At 44.5% G+C, this 6,977-nt stretch overlaps 1 non-coding gene across 1 annotated transcript; it reads right to left on the minus strand.

Annotated features, from left to right (window-relative positions):
* Nucleotides 1-111: 111 nt before the first annotated feature.
* Nucleotides 112-216, minus strand: LOC115069229. The gene has a single exon (XR_003848502.1). It is a non-coding gene; the product is annotated as a U6 spliceosomal RNA (small nuclear RNA).
* Between the last annotated feature and the right edge of the window lie 6,761 nt (nucleotides 217-6,977).

Genomic DNA, 6,977 nt, shown 5'->3' on the forward strand with positions numbered 1-6,977 from the left:
TGGCCTCGAACTCACAAAGATCTGCCTGCCTCTGCCTCTCAAGTGCTGGGATTAAAGGCGTGTGCCACCATGAAAAGCTATAATTTTATTTTTATGTGTGTCTTTTTTTTCTTTAATATGGAAGGCTTCACAAATTTGTATGACACCCTTGTGCAGGGTCCATGCTAATATTCTCTAAATCATTCCAATTTTGGTATACCAAAGCAAGCACATATGTGTATTTTTTAATATATTAATTTTTTTATGTGTATGAGTGTTTTGTCTGCATGTCTGTAAGTGTACCATGTGCGTGCAATGCCTGTGGAGGCCAGAAGACAGCATGGAGCCTGTGGAACTGGAGTTATATATGATTGTTAGCTGCCATGTGGGTGCTGAGAACTGAACCTGGGTCCTCTGCAAGAGCAGTCAGTGCTCTTAAGAGCTGAGCCATCTCTCTCTCTCTCTCTCTCTCTCTCTCTCTCTCTCTTAAGAAAGGGTCTCCCTGTATCCACAGCTGGCCTGGCACTTGCTATGTAGACTAGGCTTGGCCTTGAACTCACAGAGATTCACCTGACTCTTCCTTCCAAGTGCTAGAATTAAAGGCATCCTTGGCCTGGCCTCCCATCTCTTATTTTTTAAAAGTAAATTGAATAGACCACTTTTTATCTAGATGTATTAATTAGTAAACTTGTTTCAAAAAATGACTAGAGTTGACATCCAAGTAGGAAAAGAGAAACATTCATACTTTATACTTTATACTGGGAGTATAAAGTATTGCTTTAAGACAGTGACTTGACATTATCTATGAAAATTTCAAACTGGTTCCATGACTGGGAATTTCCCTTCAGGTAAGCCGCACAGAGGCACAGGTGTTTATTAGTGTGATAGTCAACTCAGATAATTTACAGCAGGAGAAAAAGATCACAGCTCAATGTCTATCAATACGAACTGTTAATAGGCAATAGCGCCCCACAAAATGGAATTCTGCACTGCTGTTATGAAGAGTGAGTCTGCTTCATATATGGATATAGGATAGTAACAAAACATTAAATTCTGGGTGGGAGAGATGGCTTAGTGGTTAAGAGCACTGGCTGCTCTTGCAGAGGACCCCAGTTTGGTTCTCAGCACCCACATGGAGGCTGAACCATTTGTAACTCTAGTTCCATGAATTCAACATCTTCTGGCCTTCACAGGCACCACTCACCTGTGTGATACAAACACATACATACAAGGGGGCATTCACACTCATAAAATAAAAATAAATCATAAAAAAAATTAGTGGGACAAGGTGGTATATCCCTTTAATCCCATCACTCAGGAAAGGCAAATGATCTCTGTTGATATTGAAGCCAGCCTGGTCTAGCTACAGGCAGCTGGAGCTACAGAGAGAGCCTGTCTCAAAAAATCGAAAAATAAAAGAGGCAAAAAGTAAAAAAAATAAAATAAAATTGAAAAAAAAAACAAAAAAAACAGTGATTGCAAGGGGACATATGGGTGTTCAGTTATTTCTGAAGATATAAGTGGCATTTATTTTACATAACTTTGCCTTCCTTGAATTTTTATGAGTGTCAATTTTTTTAAAAATATTTTATTATTTTCATTTTATGTGTATGAACTGATTGCTTGCATGTGTGCAAGTGCACCTGTGTCATGCAATGCCCACAGAGGTCAGAAGAAGGCATCAGATCCCCTGGAACTGAAGCTACAGATGGTTGTTAGCCACCATGTGGATGCTGGGAATCGAACCCAGGTCTTCTGTAAGAGCAGTCAGTGCTCTTAACCACTGAGTCATTTCTCCAGCCCCAAACATCAATTATATTTGTAACAAAATATTTTGAGTCTTTTTTGTATTGTTAACTGTAGGTGCGTGTCTGTGTGTTGTATGTTCAAGTCAGTGCAGTACCATAGAGACCAGAAGAGGGGCTGGACTTAGAGATGGTCGTAAGCTGCCCAAGTCTGGGTCCTCTGCAACAGCACTGAGCATTTTTGACTGCTGAGCCATCTAATCTCCAGCCCCATAAATGTTTTTTTTTCATTTTTTATTACATTTATCCATTTTGTATGTGTGCATGTGTGTGGGCACATGTACATGCCACAGCACACATGTGAACATCAAAGGACAACTTGTGACAGCAGTTTCTTCCTCCAACATGCAGGTCCTGGGGATCAAACTTAGTCATCAGGCACAGTAGCAAGTGCCTTTACCTGCTGAGCCAACTTGCTGGCCCTAATATAAAATATGGTAGAAAAGGTCATCCTCAACTGTATAGAAAGATTGAGGCAAGCCAGGCAAGGTGGCACATGCCTGTCCTGTAGCCCCAGCACTTGGGAGGCAGAGAGACAGGCAGATCTCTGTGAGTTCAAGGCCAACCTGGTCTACATAGTGAGTTCTAGGTCAGCTGGGGTGACAGGGAGACCCCGTCTCAAAAAAACCAAAAAAAAAAAAAAAAAAAAAAAAGTTGTTTGTGTGTGTGTGTGTGGAGGCCAGACTGAGCTACATGAAACCCCACCTCTAAATAAATGGATAAGTAAATAAACCACATACAGTGCCAGGCATTGTGGCATACACCTGTGATCCCAACGCATGGGAGGCAGAAAGAAGTTCCAAACCATGCAGAACTACGTATGGAAGCCTTGTTTCAAAAACTCTAAATCAGTGCCCTCTTTGAGAAGCCCACCATGTTCTCTGGTATGCATTACTCTCTTCCCAAGCACCTCTCTTTCTGAACTCTTCTCCTTAAATAGACTTCAACTCTTCTTTAAAAAAAAATATCCTAAATAAATCAATCACATAGACCAAGCATGGTGAACACCTATAACCCCAGCACTTGGGCAGCTGAGGGAGTAGGATTGCCACAAATTGCAGACCAGCCTGAACCATATAGTAAGGCCCTGTCTCAAACAACAAGCAGCAGCAAGAAAACCTGCACATATAAGCAACATGACTTTAAAACTTTCCACAGTAGTTTAACAGTTGAATGATGAAGGTCTCTATGAGCTTCTTTCTTTTTTATTTTTTGAGACAGGGTCTCCCTGTAGCCCCAGCTGGCCTAGAATTTGCTATGTAGAGCAGACTGGCCTTAATTTCACAGTTATCCACCTGCCTCTGCCTCTCAAGTGCTGGGATCAAAGGCGTGAGCCACCACAGTCAGTAATATGAGCTTCTTAAACTTACAATTCATATCTGGTTTAGCCTTAAAGCTTCCAAAGTTGCGTACACAGCACTTGCTTTGTAGCCCTTTTGTATAAATGGATATGAAACTAAGGCAGAACTAGGGTTCTTTCTTTCCTCTATCAGAATTCCTCCCCCTCTTCTCTGGACACTGAAAGGCTAACCCAGGTTCATTCCTTACTGTGTAAGCACTGTCTATGAATTGGTCTTGCTCCCTCCTGTGTCCAGTGTTCTAGCTCACCTCCTTGTCTAAAATCCCCACAGTTAAGTCTCTGGCAGAGATGGCCAGTGTTTCTCATTTACTGTGAAATAGGCCTTGGTAATCAGGAAACTTGTTCAGTGTCTGTCAGGCTGTGAAGCTACTTTTTCTTCTGGATCTTTCTGAATTCATGCCACTTTACTCCATGGACTTTGTTCAATACTCTTGGGCAGAAAGTAATATATTTCCCTTCTCTATTCTTTTTAACACTCTCTGTGCTCTTAAGGTGCATTTTAACTTCTAGTTTATTGTTCAGTTATTTGTGAAGAGCCCAGGGTCTGTATGAGGATGACTGCTGACTTTTGGAGTTTTGGTCTTTGGAAGGCAGAAAAATCACCTGTGACTTCAAACTGGAAAAGCTGAATGGATTCCCATGTACACAGAGGGTGAAGGACCCAAGCCCCAGCACAGCCAGGATCTGTGAATTGCTGCACTGCATTGCAAAGGCAGATGTATTATCAGTTACTTTCCGTGTCGCTGTGACAAAAGCAACTTAGGGAAGGTGGGCTTATTTTGGCTCAGGGTTCTTGGGAACAGTCTATTATGGCAGCCAAATTCTGGTGGCAGGAGCGTGAGGCAGCTGGTGCTCAGCTCACTTTCTCTGGTTGGTTGTTGTTTAGTCCAGGACCCCAGCCCATCGAATGGAGCTGTCCACAGTAATGGCGCTGACAGACATGCCCAGAGAGCTTTCTCCTAGGTAATCCTAGATTTTGTCCAGTTGACCATCACTACTAACTGTCACAGGTGTCTAAAAAACATTTGTTAAATGACACATTGTCCTCAACAATCTTTGTAAGCCCAAATACTGGTAAGATGTGTGGAAGAAGAACCCCATTCCCTTCTGGGGGGAATGTGAACTTGTGTAGCCCCTGCGGAAATCAGTATGGAAGATTCTCAGAAAGCTGAAAATAGAGGCTGGTACAATGGCTCAGTAGGTGACAACCTGGATTCCATCCCTGGGACCCACGTGGTAGAAGGAGAGAATTGACTCCCCAGAGGTTGACTTCTGACCTCTTCCAAGCTCAGAAGAGGGTGCTGGATCCCTGGAACTAGAGTTATGGGCAGTCATGAGCCACCATGTGGGTGCTGTAAATTGAACCCAGGTCCTCTGCAAGAGCAACTGAGCCATCTCTCCAGCCACATATATATATATATTTGAAACAGAGTCTAACTACATATCCCTGGCTGGAGCTCACTTTGTAGACCAGGCTAGTCTCAGTCTCACAGAGATCTCCCAGCCTCTGTGTTGCCCAAATTCCCTCTGGGTCTCCTGCACGATCAGACAAACCATATAATATATTTTATGTGTATTTATTAACTTACAAAGGAATGAATACCCAGTGCCTAGCCCCATGCCTCTGGTGGCACGGCTCAGAGCCCACCATATCAGACCATGCCACTACTACCATAGTCACCACTAACATTCGCTCATGCCTCAGGGGCCTGCGATCTCACCCCAGGTCCCTTATGTGTTGGACCATTCTGTCCTTGAGCTGCAGCGTGAAACTGCGCGTTCCCATGGCTCGAGCACTTCCTCACAGTTCTGGCTTCCCCATGGCTCGCAGCTTCTGTTCCAAGATGGCTCCCAGCAGCCCCTTCGTAGTCCACACTCTGCAGCAGGCCCCACCCATTGGAGGAACTAGCCAATTGGGAGACACTCCACCCCTTTCCTCCACTCTTACAATCTTCCCATCCATCTTCCGCTAAAGTCCCTGAGCCTTGGAGGGGGTGACAGATGTAGGGTGATTCTCTCATATCATGGCAAGATAGTGGCTTTTTGGGCCTCCCCATTAGTCATCTTTAGGCCGTGGCCACCGTTCTATCTCAGTGGTGTTTCTTCTACTGTAAAGACAAATAGAGGGAAGTAGACACATCTAAACAAACATGAATTTAAATACAAATGTCTAGAAGATATCCCAGTAGGTGTGCTATACTCATGATGGCTTCTCCACTAGGGCCTGTAGCCTGTCTTGACACAAGGCATTGGCCTGGTCTGCAGCACCAGATGTGTGTTCCACCCCTAGGAGCAGGCCTTATCCAAAGAAATCTGTCATTTGTATGTGTGTTGGTCGAGCCATTATTTGCACTTGCAGGTATTGCTTGGCATGTCCACAGTGTGCAGCACACAGGGTCCATCGTTGAGTAGAATTATAGGGGATCCTTTCTTCCCCAACCATCTGCATCAATATGAACGTCATCCAGTCAGTGGCACGGAGTTTTTTGGCTTAGTCTCAGCTCCATCTCTTCTTCTCCCGCGCTCACGACATGCAGTGTCTTCAGCTACATGGCCTTACCGACCTTTCTAGTGTATAATCGACATTAATGGCAATAGCCTTGGTGAACTGGAAGACTGCTAGGATCTCTCTCTCAACAGCTCATGGGGGGAGGGCAACCCACCCCTGGTACTGCAGATTTTCTTCACAGTTTTATAATTTGAGAGTCTCTAGACTCATCTTACCCAACCTACATAAAACTCCGAAGAATCAGGCTGGGAGTGGTGGCGCATGCCTTTAATCCCAGCACTCGGGAGGCAGAGGCAGGCAGATCTCTGTGAGTTCAAGGCTACCATGGTCTACATAGTGAGATCCAGGACAGCTGGGGCTACAGGGAGACCCTGTCTCAAAAAGACCAAAAAAAGAAAAAAACAAGATTCTTCAGAGTGCCTGGGATTAAAGGCATGCGCCACCATGCCCAGCTAAAACTTCGAAGAACCTTACAGCTATTGCTGCCTTTGCTTCTTCAGGAATCTTTCAAATGGGTTTCACATCTGTAAAACACTCGAAGGAACATTAACATTATATATTATATATTACATAGAAAAGGGCTCACATAGCATGGAAATGTTCTGTCCATTCATATTAACTGTTTTCTCCATAGATCCTTGTTAGGTACCACAGGATGGGTGTGAGGCGTTAATTTAGTTAATACACTTACAAGTGTTGGCTCCAGTTGCCTGACCCTGAACTGGGCTAAGGAGACAGAGGCCCAGTTCTCTGACCCTACACTGGGCTAAGGAGGCAGGGGCTTCTCCTGTTCCTGCTGCCTTTGTTGGTTCTCTGAGTCAGACAGGCTGTGGGTCTGCCTCCTGACTGTAGCCACATCTGTCATCTTCCCATTGACCACACCAGGTTGCTGGGGGAGAACTTGGTGGGAAAACCTGCTTCCACCCCTAGTATAGCCTTTGTCAGAAGAGAAATGCGTCTTATTTAATCCTTGGGGATTCTTAGCCACCCCTTGTACAGTTGTTATCCTTTGAATGTCCTTTGTAAACTGTTCTTCTGGTTTTAAAACCTTCCAGAAATGCCTTAGTACCGAATTTGGTTTTCTACCAACTTTTTCTCTGGGGATTTGGGCTTGACATAAATCTTGCCACATTTGTCTTTGAGTAACCCAAGGGGACCATTTCCTCTGTCTGGTCTTTTTTTTTGGTCTTTTTGAGACAGGGTCTCCCTGTAGCCCCAGCTGTCCTGGAACTCACTATGTAGACCAGGCTGTCCTGAACTCATAAAGATCCACCCGCCTCTGCCTCCTGAGTGCTGGGATTAAAGGCGTGCGCCACCAGCTCGG

The sequence above is a fragment of the Nannospalax galili genome, unplaced genomic scaffold (assembly GCF_000622305.1).
Source record: "Nannospalax galili isolate Female #2095 unplaced genomic scaffold, S.galili_v1.0 scaffold710, whole genome shotgun sequence".
NCBI classification, from domain to species: Eukaryota; Metazoa; Chordata; class Mammalia; order Rodentia; family Spalacidae; genus Nannospalax; species Nannospalax galili.